Consider the following 16815-nt stretch of genomic DNA (forward strand, 5'->3'; position numbering starts at 1 on the left):
TTCAAATGTGAGTTCATTAGCCCCTTTGAATACAGCGAAATAGCCAGCAATTGCATTTATTTCTCAGGTGTTGCTTTCGGGGTAGGAAGGCTGCAGGGCACAGATGGGCTGAGGCATTGGTTGTGGGTTGGAATATTCATGCATCAAATATGACTGAGATAGTGCTTTTTAGAGGAAGTGGCCTCCTTCCAAATGACTGTGCCTTTTGGTGTGATGCTTTTTTTCTTCCTTTTCTCCCCCCCCCCCCCCCCCGAAAGAAACCAAACCCACCTACTTTTGACATGAGCCTTTTCTAAAAGTGATGCATTTAGGGTATGGCTCTGTCATAATCAGCAAATTCAGGACAAGTTTATACCTTTGGGGCTTGAAGACTGATTGCAAGGCAGGTTGCTCAGGCAGACATTCTCTTTTTTCAAGATATTCAGGCACTCCGTTTTCTTGATATGTTTTCTCTTTTCTCTGCCTGTCATAGGAAACAGTCTGCAATTTATGTCCGAGGAGTGCTCTCCATTGAGTCAAGCATGATCTGGGCATCAACTTAGAGTTTCTAGTGAGCTGAACATGTGTGGATATATATGGCTAAATTGTTTTGACTTGCTGAAGTTGACAGTAGGTGTTCTCAAGTTGCTCTTTATTTGGTGTAATGGGATCTTTCTTCGCTCTCTTTGCCTCTCAGGCACACCAAAGTTATTAACCAGGGGAAAATTATATCACCACCATGCGATTTCTTTAAAAATCATCCAGCCAAGGAAGTCGCTCTTCTTCTGGTAATAAAAAAGGAGTACGTCATCTGATGTTCTTTTCATAAGCCTAATTTAACTGCTTGAGGGGAGATAGGCTGATTTAAAAGCAACTACTTTAATTAGCATTAAATGGTTTGAATTTAAGTGTTTTGGGGGGAGAACCTCATGGGTAATGAGATAAGTTTTAGATTGACCATATAAACACACCTTGCACGTGTTTAAGTTTTCTGTTTCTCGTGTGTTTAGTCAGTTTTCACGTACGCAGACTCTGAATCTGAAACAGAGCACAGCTGTGCTGACAAGAAAAGAGCTGTGCCCACTCATGCCAGTTGAACATGTGTCCCCTCTGTGGTCACACTTACGTGTGATTTGTTTTTAAATGGAGGATGGGATGGCTTCTTGGTCAGATACAGGACTTACTGTCAGAAATGCAAATTTTTATTTCTGCCCTGGTCCTGACTTCTTGTGCAACCTGGAGCAAGCACATAATTCCCTTACTCTTTGTCTACAAATTCAGTATTTTTAAGTTTAATTCAGTGATTTGTAGAATGGGATAAATACTTAGATTAGTTGGCCTGCAGTGTCAGAGTATGAAAATAAATACCTTTTAAAGCTGTGAGCCAGTTCCTCAGCCAGGTTAAGTTGAAATGGTTTCCCTAAACCCCTTGAGGTGTCAGGGTAGGTCCTTATGATCTGAAGGCCTCTTGGGAGGTCTTCTGGAGTTCAGCCTTTACAAAAATATCAGGGTTTGCACATTGGAAATACTGTAACGGAAGGAAGGAATCTGTAAATGTTACTTATTAATGGTCTCTATTATTAGAAGGAAAAAAGCTGGTGTTAAATTTTTCAAATTGGCAGTGCATTTAAAGCTGAAACAAATTTGATTCTGCTGGCTGCACAGAAGTGAAATAGGTCATCATCACTGCTATGGTGGGCTTTTTTCCTTCTTTGCTTTGACAACACTTTGCAAAGCTTGAGAAGAAAAATTATACACAGCTGTAGTACACTTACTTTCATTAAAGAAAAATCTAAGTCTGTATAATATAAGGGAAGGAAATAAAGCTGGGGAAACATGGAAATATCTGCAGGCTACTTGGCTTTGGTAAAATGACTTTGCATTGAAAGTATATACAGTACTTGCCCAATAGAATGTAAAATATTATTTATTTACTCTGTGATGAGGGCTGACCCACTTATTTCTGTCCCATATTAAATGGTAAGGGGCATGAACACTATCTCCAGGTTAATATTTCACCGTTCTCCAAGTCTTTTTGTCCTTGTCAAATATTACACAGCTTCTGTGTATGGCTGAGCTTTTCTTGCTAGATGTGGTTAGGAGAGAAAATTAGTTTTGGCCCACGCCATGTAGACCTCCAAAAGAAAAGGCCCGAGGGGGAGATTTTATTTTGTAACCCTTTACACCCCTGCACAGCAAGCAAGTGCTTCAGCACAGCCCCAGATGCCTTTGTGCAGCTGTGAAAGGCACTGGTGGTGTGCAGAGGACAGCTCAGCTCCCACAGCAGCACATCCCTCTAGCCCCGGAATGGCAGAGAATCTGTGCAGCACTTGTGCCCTGGGGCTGGGCTAGAATCACACACTGCAGGTGTCTGCACAGCCTTTTGGGGTTTCGCCTGTTTATACAGCTCAGAGTGACCAGCTGCTGTTCTCTAATCCATACAGAAATGGATGGGTGTAGAGTGTGGGTGCCAGTCAGCAGAGCATTCCATGTTCAGCTTCAAGCTCTGTATGTGCACAGAGCACCTGTCTTCTGCTTCCTGGGCTACTCACATCCTCTGCTAATTCTTTATATGGGATGGGTCAATTTCTTTTCAGTCCCTGTGACCAACAAAGGGTGTCTGGGTGACAGAGTAATGGCGTTCATTTGTTTCACAGAAATCTGATGCCTCTTACCAATACAGGCTCCTGATGGTGCGAACATCAGGATATTAAGAGTGAATAATAAAAGAGGATGGATGCACTCCATTTCCATGCAGACTGGTGGGTTGTGCAGGCAGTGGGCACTCAGCAGTCCTTAACTTTGGGATATCATTGTTGGGATACACGTAGGAAGATGTTGTTCCCAGACATCTTGTCTCTAGGCAGATATCCACATGAAATAAGGAACGACCCGGAGGGAGAATATGGTGGAAACTGCAAGTCTATGCCAGGCAATAAAAGCATGTAAACTATGCTATTTGATACTTGGAGAGGATCCAATCTGGTTTTCCCCCATTGGACTGAAGGTGATGAGAAATGGTGAGCCTGGTTCTGTTCCTCCACCACTAAGTTTTAGATAAATATCTCCACACAGCTTAACTCCAGGGACAGATTTTCTTTCCCTACTTTGTTCTTTATGTGTAGGCAATTTGCGGTGCTCTCTGACATTTTGCTAGAACTTCTATGGCTTTTCTTTCATCAGTATATATTTTGTAATTTACAGTGTTCTCATTTTGCTCTTCTACATCCTCTAGAAATTAAGCATTTGTGTTTTGCTAGACCTTTTGCTAAATATTGGTTGCCTTCTGTCACAGGAGAATGTTGGGTGAAAAGACAACTACTACTTTGTCCCTGTGCATTCTCCTATTTTGTACCATTTTGTTCTGCTAGACAAACTATCTTTGATTTAGTGGGGTTGAAGTATGAGTTCATAATAGATTATCTGTCACTGGACCAAATCAATCATGGTTAACAGGGTATTGACAGGGCATACAGCAACTATCCTTGACCTGAGGTTTAAAGTACCTGTTGGCAACATCATGTGGTTCTTGCCCCTGCTTGGCATGAACTTTGAGGCAGAATATTCTTTATCAGCTCTGTAATAGATACATAGTATTAAATTCGTGGATTAAAATTGTGTGTGTTAAACTTTGCAGTGGAATGTAAAAAACCCTGGATTCCTGAAAACAGTTCCAGGGCGTCTCTTTGCAGTCCACAGTCTTTTCTTAGTCCAAAGGTGTTACCTCGACATCTGCCAGAGAGATAAGCGGGAAACGGCTAGTTAAGTATGGGCTGACCACATCTTCACAGTTCATCAAGAAATCCGATACCAATCTGGGCGGAGGGCGGCAGAAACCTTATGACAGAAGATTCGGAGACTTTTCATTCAGACGTCTTTTCAATTTCTCAGGAAACTCTTTCAGATACCCCTTGCGGACACCAGACATTTCAATAATTATGTTATGTACATGATGTCATGTTCCTCGGGTTCTTTGTTACCGTCTTGTTTTCGCCTCAGGGTAGAAAAATGGTATAAAATACCTCCCCTGAGACCCCGAATTTGTGGGCAGTACTCCGGAGAAGCACCCTTTGCTGCTCCCGGATTGTCCACCCAACATTCGATCGATGTTGTCCTGATTTATCGTGGCGTTTTCCGAAATTGCTTTTCAAATTTGTTAAATAAATCTTTGATTTTGGAAATTTACTCTAATTATTTATAACAGCTCTTTCATTATAATATATGTACTAGTTTTGTCTCTGACTTTTTTTTTTTTTTTTTTTTTTTTTTTTTCCCTCCTTTTTAACTAATATAGGCCTCCCTTTTCATTTGTGTAGCACAGAATAACCCGGCCAGGCAGTGCTCAAGAGTTTTAAAAATAAAAGAGAGAGAACCTCTTTTGATTTAAATAGAAGCCAGCCTTTGAACACTGAGATAATGCTGAGATTTTCATTGTAGTTAGGCTGCCATTTAATTGCCCAGGCCAGGATGTTTTACATATCTATTTGTGGTACCTGTTTTTGGAGGGAAAGTATGGAATTATTTTTGTCCATTATGGCAATTCCTTTGCTCCTTTACTCACTGTAAGCGTTTATGCTTCAGTGTTTCTTTCCTGCAGCCCTAGGCACTTGTAACGGCATCATTTAATGTTATAACCAAATGTTCCTGCTGTGTAGCATGTGTAGCATCAGAGCTGCAGTAGTTTCTGTGGGAGGAGGAGTCATTTTCCTCCCCAGTGAGGGTGTTTTGGTGTTTACCCCATGCTCCTGGTGACGGGGCCAGACAGAATCATTCCTCTGGGCTGTGTTGGACAGGTGAGGTAGTGCTCTTGTTCCCAGTGATAATGGTGCTTGTCTGAATTCAGAGATCCCAAGGGTGATTTGAGCATGTGAACATCCCTGCTAAACTTACTGATACTTAAGTTCAATATGTGCTTAAATGCTGTGCTAAAGTAGGAGCTTATTTTGGGTCTCCATGCATCTTTACTAAGATGAAACGGTGATGTGGAATAAATGAAGAAATTACTGCCAAGTGAAAAGTAAAAGACTTGGAGGAATATTATTGATGTACTTTGCTACTTCAGGAGCAATGTATTTGGTCAGCTTCCAGGCAAGCAGGGGTCTTTGCTGTAGTTTGGCTTGTGGTTTATGGACAAATGAAAATATATTTTGCCTACGAACAATGGTACTAAACCTTCATTTTATTGTATCAGGACATCCATCTATTCACACAAGAATGACGCAGCTTCTAGCAGAATGGATTTTTCCTCATTGTTCCCTATTTTGTTTTATGGAAATGGGGGCTGTTTAGCCTGGAGGAAAAGAGGGTTAAGGGAAGACCTCATCGTTCTCTACAACTGCCTGAAAGAAGGCTTTGATGATGTGGGTGTTCGTCTCTCCTCACAGGTAACAAGTAACAGGATGAGAAGAGATAGCCTCAAGTTGTACCCAGGGAGGTTTAGATTGGGTAGTAGGAAAAATTTCTTCATAGAAAGGGATGTAGAATATTGAAATAGACTTCCCAGGGAAGTGGAGGAGTCACCATTCCTGGAGGTGTTAAAAAATTAGGTAGGTATGTCACCTGAGGGCATGGTTTAATGGTGAACAGCTTGGTGGTACTGGGTTGATGGCTTCTCTTGATGATCTTAAAGGTCTTTTCCAACATGAGGGATTCTATGATTCTATCCAAGTGCTTTCTTGCATTGTCTCCTAATCCAGACACCCAATGCCTTCTGTTTGCATAAATAATGATATGCTAATATATTTCCTGCTGCTTATGTCCCAAACAGAGGGTTTTTTGAAGGGGAAGGAGAAATGTTTTCCTCTGTGGATCAGGCTGTAAATACATGCTGTTGGCAAGATTGAGGTGGTAGCTTGCCTCTGTTTGGGTCAGAAGTGAGGAGGTTTAATGGTGAATCTTAGCTCCTGCACTTCTGTATTTGTTCCTTTTTCCTGTTTGATCTATGCAAGAAGCTCAAAGTGGGATCATGGTGCTTATTGCAAGCTGCCTGAGAGAACATGAAATTGTGTTCCCAAGTTGCTAATCAGTTTAATCCTCACAGGAAAGGCACAGCCAGGCACTGGAGGGTCGGTCTCCACTGTTTCTGCTGCTCCTGTTGGCAGTCACGTTCCTGCACCATCCCCTGGCAGGAGCTGACACCGTGCCCAGTTAGCTGCGTGCCCCAGGACACTGACCTGGCTGAGTGACCACATCATGATTTGCTTCTCTACCCCCAGAGGGTGGCTCAGATGACCAGGGCCCGGCTTCCTACTACTGTGAAAACAGGTGGAAACTCTCAACTTTTCTCACAGCTTGAAAATGTGGAGATGTGAAATACATTTTGTACCCACAGGTATTGCTGATTTACTGTTTTTTGTGGGAATTCTTGCATGCATGCATGCAAAAGGGTAATTATGTGAACCATATTCCTAAAAAGCTTCAGACATAATTCTTAGGGGAAACAATATCAGGCACTATCAGTTGATTTGTATGTAGACATCTAAACAATTGATCATGCTTTAGGAGGATCATGTATTGCAAAACTGCAGGGTTCCAGCAGATTTATTTCTTGGGACAAAGCTGTGGAATTAAGTAATTGTGTCCTCCTGTGTTTTTCATTATATAAGTGCTCAGCTTCTGCAGACAAAACTTTAAGGAACCCTGAGCATTATCATACAAAGAAAGACTTTAGACTATCCTTTTGCCAAAAACTCCTAGTGAATGAATGAATTCAAAAGAAAGTATCATTCATCATGATAACCTGTAGTCAAGCATAGAAAAGTTGAACTGAAAACACAGGCAGAGAAACTGCATTTTACACATTTTCTATTCTTCTCATGGTGAGAATTTGAAGATACTCATCTGTTTGATTTTTTTTTTTTCCATAGCTAGATTGTGATATCCATATATTTCTCATGTCCAGTCCAGCAGAACTGAAATATAGACCTGGCTCTGTGTGAGAGCTGTGATGGATTTTATAACTGCATTGCAAAGTTTCACATTTCTATGTGCCAGACCAGAGAACTATGTCTCCATTTCAGAAAAAATATGAGCTCACAGTGTGCCTACTGTGTGATTTGTGTGCCAGTCACACCTCTCGTCACCGTGTTCAGGACACATGCAATGCACTCCTGTATTTTGCTTGGCTCAATTTTGAGGAAAGCGAGGTTACACGAAAGTGTTTAAAGTTTTTATTAATGCATTTATTATGGTGCAGCATTGGATTATCACCTGCAGGAGCCCAGTTGTGAAAACAGTTTTGAGACATCCAAGTAGTACTGCAACAACATAGAGAGGGAGCTCAAGAGGAGAGCCCTCATCATTCTTTGTAGTAAATATGAAACAAATAAACAACTATTGGAGGACAAACAGGTGATATTGTCAGGAATGGTACTGACCTTTGTTTTGCTTTGGACAAAATAACAAAGTCCTTATTTCCTTACATCTGTATAAAACAAAGACACAACTGGTATAAAATATGCAGGTCTGACCTCACTACTTCTTTACAGTGACATAACCTGAAACTTCTTATCCTCTCTTCCTTTAGCTGAGATGATTAAGGTATTGATACAAGGAAGGTAGATGCAGGATGTTTTAAATTTTCAGAGAAAATGTTTTTAATGTTACTTTTTAATGTAACAGTCAAGCAGCTGCTTCTTCTCGTTGCTATGAAGGTTTCAGGTGAGAGAGAAAGAAGTGGATGTTTTGTATAAGTAGTGCCGTTGGCTGGATTGAGGACAGAGGTGGTGGAAGTGCACACAGAGTCATAGAAGGACATGAGCAGAAGACAAAAACCAAGTGTTTACAGAAATCAGAATTTTTTGTTAAGGGATTTTTTTAGATGCTATCAAAGGTTTTGGCACCAGTTGCTGTTGTAAAGAGGATGGTGTGTTAAGTCACAGATTTAGCCCAGAATGTATCTTTTTCTTTTAATACTGGAGATATCCAAGATCTGAATTATAGGCTATTTTTTTCAGTTATTTGCTTTTCAGCTTTTCCTCATCATGTGTCAGTGATAACTTGTTCTACTGTTGGTTCCCTTGTTGTCCATTCACTAATAATCTCAAAAAAGACCTCAACCTCATTTTCTTAGTGAATTCCATGATTACTGAACTTCATCTATGTATGAAATGCTAATGCATCTCCTGCCCTTCACTCGAACTCTGCTTGTTCCTTCAGTGACATTCATTGTCACACTACCTTTTTGAGCCACCAGCATTTCTCCTTTCAAGAGTTCAGAGCACCCTCAACAGATCATATATTCAGGACTTGATTGTGACCATGGACTCCTTTCCCAATAGCTTCCCTGCAGGTTTCTGTTTCCATACAGTCCCTTTTGGTTTTTCCAGATGTTTGAAAATGGTGCCATTGCTGAAAGAAAATGTTTAGCAGGATCAAAGTTAGTTACACTTTGCTCAATTGAAATGCTTGTTGAACACAAAAGAAGTGAGATTGCCAAAAACATGAACAAATGCTGATCCTTCTCAGACTTAGGGTGGTACTGAAATGCTGCTCCTTTATCATGCTTGGGGTTTGTAGGGGAGAGGTTTGGATTGTTGGGAGATTTTGTGTTTTGGTTTGGCGTTGGGGGTACGGTGATACTCTGCTCATCCTAAAGGAGCAACCAGCTGATGTTCCCAGATTTTCTTTCTGGTTTCTGACCTAGAAGGTGACTCCTTGATTGAGTAGATATGCATGGGACTGGGAGGACTGCAATGAATGTGATGAGCAAAAGGAGCTGAAGCACCATAAGTGAGGGGTCTGCGGAACTGAGCTGGGAAGACCTCACTGTGAGTGCATGGCCTCACTGCCTGCTAAGGCACTGCCTCAGAGGCCAGGGGAGCTCCTGGGAGACCATCATTGCCGCTACATGCTCAGCTGTTCAGCTTGACACATTGTTTCAAGGACCTGTGGTGGGCTTGGGGGTTTTATTTTGTGTTACTGAGATGCTGCTGTTCTGCTGTGGTTGAGCATTCTTGGTGATTAACACCTGCTGAAGTTTTCCAAGCATGGTGGTTTTCCAAGCTGGTTACATTGAAGCAATCTGGGCTGCTGTGCTTCCTGGCATAAGGTCTACTAGTGGAGGGATGTGAGAAGATGAGAGAAGGCTTTGGGGTCTTTCCTTTTTCTGTGGTGGTTAAATGCCAAGGCTTTCAATAACTTCAGTTCCAGCTGGGTCATTGGGATTCTGAACTATGTACTTCAGCATAGCTTATGGATTTTAAACCTGTCACATTGTACTTTTATTATAGATATGGTCTTGCACTTGCAAGCTGTTTTCTTGATCTTTTGCCAGCAAGGCTTTTGTAGCAGTCCTTGGAAGATATACTGTAGCAGCTCCCTTTTATAATATCTATCATTAACACCTCTTTGGCATCTTGAAGAATTTCTTTGCTGGAGATTGGAGCAGTTGATTAAGCAGCCTTTTGCTATCCTCAGGCAATTTCTCAGATTTCCACCTTGTTTCAAATCTACCTTTCTAGCAAAGGTCCTGGAAAAAGGTTGTGGTAGGGCAACTGCAGCCCTTACCTTCATGGTAATAATAAACTGTTTGAAAATTTTCAATCAGGCCAAAGCAGAGAGACAGCTTTAATGAGGATTTGTAGTGACCTTCTGTTTCATAGTAGGTGGATTCTGGCACATTGTCAATTTTAATTCTTACTGATCTTCCTGTGGCTTTTGATACCAGAGATCATAAGTTTCTCATAAAATACCTGTAGAAGCTCCTAAGCCCTGTGGGCTTCGTTCTGACATTGCTTCATTAGTATTTGCCTCAGTGGTGCCAGTTTGTCACGGTAAATATCTCATCTTCTGATATTGCCCCTGTGAACTGCCAGGTTCCCCAGGGCTATGAATTGGGCGGGTCCCTGGGATTCCTCTATGTATATGTGAACTACAGCTTGCATTCTCAAAACTTGTACACATTATAATTACCTGCAGGAGGGGCTTGGACATGTTTATATCTTGCAATGATCACTGTGCATGTGACAACAGAACTTGCCTGCCAAAGTTCAGACTGTAAAATGTTGCAAAAGTAAATGCAACAAAAATAGGGTTCTGGTTGTCTATGATCTCATTTTGATTGAATCACATTGTTTTGGTTTTGATTTGTTTTCTTAAATTACAAAAGTGTTCTAGGTGGGGGGATGAGAATTAGTCTGTTTCTGGTTAGTCATGTAATGCTGGGGAGGTATTTCTGGGTGTCAATAGCCAGCAGAGGCTGGCTGCTGTTACTGGTTTGGGTAATAATAAGACTTGTTGATTGAAAATCAGGAGCTAACTACTAAATCATCAACTTTTCTTGTCTAGCAGAGCTTTACGTATGGACCATGTGCTAGAGGCATCTGCCCAATCCTTTGGAAAAATTAAAAATTGAAGATGTAACACCTTTATTTCATGTATAGAGGGAACTTTTTATAGTTAATCTGATGTTCGTATTCTTTTTCTTTCTTGACTCCTAGTTATTTTTCTAGTGACTTGAGGTAGAGTTAATCTTGTATTGAATGTATCAATAAATAAATAGCTACCACTGGGCTAGATATCATGACTGTGGAGTTTTATTGGTGGAGACAAAGAATATACCTGTGACATGATTAATTTTTCCAAAAGAAGACTTCTACAGATTTAAATCCTTAGCTTTAGTGAAGGAACTATAGTTTGGAGGGTGGAAGTCCATACAAGGTTATGGTCTAAAGAGACATAGGCTTGGCAAGGAAAAGCACAAAAAAGCAAAATGTCAAGGAACCCACAAACCTGTGTGTGCATTGCTAGGTGTCACAGACCTTTGAGCAGCACCACTGGTGGTAACCTTGCCCAGCCAGGGACTGCAGCACATCTGTGAGGGGCTGTTTGGAGGACTGGGTTAATAAAGTGGTTGGACTCACTTCATTTGGGGAGATACTTTTGAGTGTGAGGGAAGAGACATGGGGAAATTGGTTCCCTGAAGGGCTGCTGTGTTGCACTACAGTGTTCAGAACGTGGGAGGAGCTCTGCCACGACTTCTTTTTGCCTGTTCCACACAGGCAGTGCTTTCATAACGGGGTGTGTCTGAGCTCCTGGTTCATGGTATCCATTCAATTAAACTGTCCCTCCTAGGAGCAGAGTTAGTTAGTAATTTACCCTCTGATTCAAGTGTATTTATTCTCAAACTGTTCTCGCCTGTTGGGATCATATCTCACTTTGAAATGATTTCTAAGTTCTCTTATTCACAACCCCTGTGGATTTAGCTGTTGGAGCTAAATCTGACAGGGATTATGAATTGGAGTCCACCACCACCACAGTTCACAGTCCAGGGTATTAAAGTGACCTGAAATCAATAGTGGTTTATATTATAATGTGCCTGCCTCTGAACTGGAAACTGAAGAATGGACACATCACCTGGATGTGTCTCTGCAGCTTTCAGCAGAGGGTGAGGTGGCAAATAACAAGTAAGTTGGACTTTACTTAACAGGATTTGGAACATCTCACAGGGAAATGCTCTTCTTTGACAGCTTGCGTGATGGTTTTCGTCTCTATGTGCTTTGATTTGTATTTTGTTTGCATGTATTTCTAATCTATGTAGTTTCTTCAAATTTTGTAATTTCATATGTTTTTGCAACTTATCTCAAATTACGATCAGCTGTAATAAGTGCAAATGAAAATGCAAACTAAAACCAAGACAACAGCCCTCCTATTCCACATGAGACAATTTCTGTGTTTAATACCCTGCTCCTAGTCAGTTATTATTCAGCTCTTATCTGTGTAATTCACTGTTCTGTCTCCACCAGCGGTCAGAAAGGACAAGGCAGCAGTTTACTTAAATACACATCTAGAAATTGTTTAATGATTTCTAATTACTTTGACTGTTTCTAGTTTTATCTCGTTGGCTTTTTATTCCTTGTTGTCTAATTAAATCTAAAGAAATTGTAGTATCTGATGCTTTTGTTAAAAAAAAGTTATATTTGCTAGTAGAACACAATCAGATTATAATAATGGATTAGCAATTTCATTAGATTTGAAATAGTCTCTGTAAACCCGTGCTTCTTCTTCTGTGAGTTCTCTTAAAGTGTTATAATCTGTAAATGTTGTTCCTACATAACAACACTTTCATAACATAAATTATTAGAAATGTGCCAGTGTTTCTAGTTCTGCCAAATAATGCTGTGTATGTGGTTTTTTGTTTTTTTTTTTTTTTTTTTTTTTTTTTTTTTTTAGGTTTCTTAGCTGGTCTTGAGTTTCCAAAATCCCCTGTGATACGTGGCAGGGAATTCCCTCTCAGGCCTACCATGTGGATGCCTGAACCAACAGGTATGCTCTGTTTTCAAGGGCTGCCTTACTGTTCTTTTCTGTCATTGTTCTTGATGAATCTGAGGAACCGTGACCATCAGATAGCATTGTTGAGCTGTAATGTTTAGGTCCTGTTTGTTTCCACGAACCAGAAAGACAGCATCAAACCTTATCACCCGAACTACATATTCCCAGCACAGCTCCCCCTCCCCCAGGGCTGCGCTGCCTTTGTGTTAAATAGCATATTGATTACAAGATTACAGCATTTTGTATGTAGAAAGTGAACGGTCATGGGCTTTTACATTTCAATTGCCTATTTATCTCTGTGGAAAATTGTACACATTTGCAGAGGAACTGCTTGGGGTGATTCAGCACAACGTGGGGGGGAGATGTCTGGGACAAAGAAGCAGATCTGTGCTCTTCTGGGGACTCTGTTTTTTGGGATCCTTGTACCTCCATGTATGAACATCAGTGGTAGCAGAAAAGGTGTCAAGGCTTTGCCTGTGTTGTCACCGATGCAAAAGGTGGAGTCCTTTCTTTCCTCTTGTGTTCCAGCCACTGAGGATGGTGTGGAAAACACGAAGAATTTCTTAATCCAGAATGCAGCACATGCAGTTGTGAAGCGTTGCTACTGTGCTGTGTAGGGAAAGTGGCGCTGTTTCTCCAGTGGCTAAGGCCATTTCATATAAGGAATGAAGTGGGGGTTAAAGTAAGCCCTAGCATGGCATGTGTTATCATTAACTGTATAAAGCAATTTCCCTGCACAGGTTGATTGTTAGGTGGATCACTCACTCCTGGATGTATGGTAGGCATCTGCTCAGGATCACTGCAAAACTCCTTTGAGTACAGCTCCAAACTGCAGTATCAAAATAGGAAAGGGAAATTACTGGTCAGATGGTATCCAGTGTTGCTCACCTTTTGGAAGCCCCACTGTGTTAGTTCCTTCGAAGGAAATTTGGAATTTCATGTGTGTAATTAGTCTGCAGAATTGATTTCTAGTATTTTGATATCCTGGTATTGACACCAGGGATTATTAAAAAAAAAAATTGCTGGTCTTTGATGCAGCTCTAGGGTTTTATTTGCATTATAGCAGCAATACCTCTTTAGAGAAAACCAGCAAAGTCACTAGTATTGGCATACTAGAAAGAAAAGCTTCATTAAGGTATTTTGTGAGCAGGAGAAATTCAAAGAATGTCCCAATATCAATCTCACCATTACCATGTTGCCAGAGCTAGAAATCTGGAGAATGTAGAATTAATTGAGTCTGAGCTAGGACTTTGGGCAAAGTCACAAAGAGAATTGGGCACATTAAAATCCTGATGCTGACCTTACTCAGGAACTCAACCTCAACCTGCTCAGTCCCTACTGCCTCTGCACTGAAAAGCTGAGCTTCTTCATTATGCAAAATTTCTTTTAACTTTCCTCAAATTTCACATGCACAGTGATCATATTACACAAAACAGTGAGAAGTGCATCTCCTAGTTATGCTCAAAATAAAAAGATCTACTTAAAATATTTTGAAATATCTGAAATTCATAACACTGCAACTCTCCAGATATCATCTGCTGATTTACAGAGCAATACTAGTAACAGAATATTTTTAAATATTTCAGATTACCAATTCAAGTCAGACCAAATGTGAAATAGGTACTTCACAAGATTATATCAAGAGTCAGCTGTGAAATTATCAAAGTAAGGAAACCTGAATTTCCTTGACAGATGCTGTACTAAAATCTTGATTGTTTTTCATGCACCTAATGCCAAAGAAAAGGCTAACTAAAAAACAAAATAGGTGAAAGATGTTTTGCATGCATAATCCATCTTATCGGGTAACTTCTGCAAAATCAAGGCAGAGGCAAAGGAGGTTTTAGAGAACCATTAAGGGAAAGAGCTGTGTTCTGATTGCACTGAATTACCTGGATATCAACATGTGAAAGATTTGGTGTGTTTTTAAAAACAGTATGTTAAACCAGATGGGATCCTTTTTCTGCTGCAAGGTGGGTAAGGGTATTTTATTTTGGAAGGACTCCACAAAGTAATTATTATCCAGTTCTGTAACTGTTATAGAATGTAGGAAACTCAGAGAAAATAAAAATTAAAATTTTAAATGTGTGGGTTTTGGGAGGGTTATTTTTCTTCCCTCTGAGAAAATGCAGTTGTTCAAATGCCTGCTAATTAGACTAGGGATGGTCTATATTAGATTACCTTCTCCCCCTTTCCAATGTATTTGGAGAGTATGTTTCAAATTATTTACAGTCTTGATTTGGTGAGATATTCCCAAATGTTTCTCTGATTTTTTTTTTCCCTGCTATTGCCTCAGATTTAATATAATTAGTTCTCTCATTTTCATTAGGTCACTCAGGCTGATGTATACCCTGAATGAAATCTTATTTCATATTTAACTGTAAGTTAACCCAGCAAGATATGATGTTTATTTTGGTGTTTTAAATCCCCGTCTTATGCATTTCAAAAATGTGGGGTTAGATTTGTCATGATACCTTAATTATTTGGTTTTCTTTTTATCATATGCATTGCTTTGTGGCATTATACAGCATTTTCTTATCTTTTTAAACTGTTGTTGGGGTTTTTTGCCATCTGATCATATTGTTTTGTACTTATTCGGAATATACACCCAAGCAGTGCACAGCACTGTTGAATATGTTCTGTTTTCCTGATATGTATGAAGCTCTGATTCTGGATTTGTTTGGTTTTTTTCCTGAGGATTCCCTCTCCTCCTCTGTCCTTTGTCAGTCTGGTCCCTTTCACACCTTATGGGGAGCAGGAAATAATCCTACCAATAAGATGAGGATATTCAATCTATTATTTTTCCTGCCATGATCACAGCAGTCTGCCTTAGTAGCTAAATGTTTTGTCCTGTCAACTCTTTTGCAGATCAGGTTATTAAGGAGTAGAATATTGATTATTTAGGATGAGATTTTTAAAGCTTGCCTAGAGGGTTGCGGTGTCCAATTAGAAATTAATGACTTAGAGGCAGCTTTGAAAATCCCACCTGTAGAGTTGAAGCTTTCAAATGAGTCTGAAGTTAAGAGCCATAATGAGTGCACAAATGGTGTGATATTTTCCTGTGACTGGAAGAAGTGTTAAATAGCAGCTCTCTATCTTCATGTCAAATAATTAACAAAGTTAGCAGAAGTAGACTTCAGATGAGTAAACTGATCCTATTTTCCTTGGAACAGGCTAACAGGCACTTATTTAAAAATACTAAGGCACAGTGCAGCCCTGGTAGTGACAAATTTTGTCTAGAAAGTCATGTTATATTTGTTTGCTAAGATAGTTAATCACAAACTTTGACATAAGCCTAGAGCAAAAACAAAAGCAGGGAACATAGATGTAGATTTTTTTTTCAGTGGACAAAGTGAAAAAATAATTTTAAGTTATTTTTAGGATGTAAAAGTAATAGTACATCAGCCACAAGAATAAAACTAAAGTACGGTTCTGTGTGCCAAGAATTTTTTTTTTCTTTTTTTAATGATTCCAAGGGTATGGCAGGTGAATCCATTTAGCAGGTCTAATGACTGGAAAGTGGAATGTTTTTCAAATAGCATGGATGAAACGATCTGTAGCCCATCAGCATACAGCTGGAATGATGTCATACATGGTTATGCTTTAATTCTTCCTGCATTGCTAAAGGGGGAACGGGGTCTGCAATATCCTCTGACTGCCTTGCTGAATGCAAATCCTTGAGCTGGAAATGGAGAGTGTTCTCTTTCTCCACATGACTAATGTTAATTTCTTTAGCAGAAAAAAATTTAATAAGTCTCTCTAATGGTAAATTACCATTTATTGTAAATGTGCCACATAAAGGAAGTAATAAGTCATTATTATTGACCTATTACTGGTCTTTCTGTTTTACCTCTAATTAAATAAAAATGTGCACTTTGAGTTAATGTGCTTTTTGTTTGAATATCCTTTCTTTAGTCCAGAACTGGTACCGATGCTCTAACACACTGTAGTAATCGCAACTTCCTCTTAGATTTTATTTAAGCTGGGGATGAAGTTTTCTCCTTAGTTGTTATTTAATTGGATCCCCTCCAATCCATTTCTCTCTTTTGGAGACTTCTACTCCCAATTATTTTATTGGACTCTTCTAGTCACTTGTTTGCTTCTCAAGCACAAATGTGGGAGCTTTTCCTGTGGGGAGATAGTGCCCACTGAACTTCAGACTTTAAGCTGGTAATTTCAAATATGTTAGTGCTTGAAAGAATGGATCAGAATATAGAAAAATGAGAGGAATTCTAAAGGAAAGCCAGAAATTTGAAGGGTGTGAGTGATGTTACGGTGCAGCTGGTGGAACAGCTGAATGGTTGAGGTGGTGGAAGTAGTCTGTGTGTCATGCAGTGTTAAAAAGGAGCCTTAGTTTTCTGGGTTTGGGACACCTGTGCATGTACAGAGAACTGTCAGTAGGGTAGGAGCTATCCCAGAATAGGCTCAGGAGCTGAGATCAACATCTGGGAACCTAGAGGCAAAGTATTCTTAAAAAGTCATTAAACCCAGCTATGATTCTTTCTCATGTTTGGGTTGTTTTGGTTTTTTCCCCCTCAGGTCAGGATTTCTTTCTGCATAACAGGACAG

Source organism: Chamaea fasciata, unplaced genomic scaffold (genome assembly GCF_029207755.1).
Source record: "Chamaea fasciata isolate MVZ Bird 193981 ecotype frontalis unplaced genomic scaffold, bChaFas1.0.hap1 SCAF_7, whole genome shotgun sequence".
Lineage (NCBI taxonomy): Eukaryota > Metazoa > Chordata > Aves > Passeriformes > Sylviidae > Chamaea > Chamaea fasciata.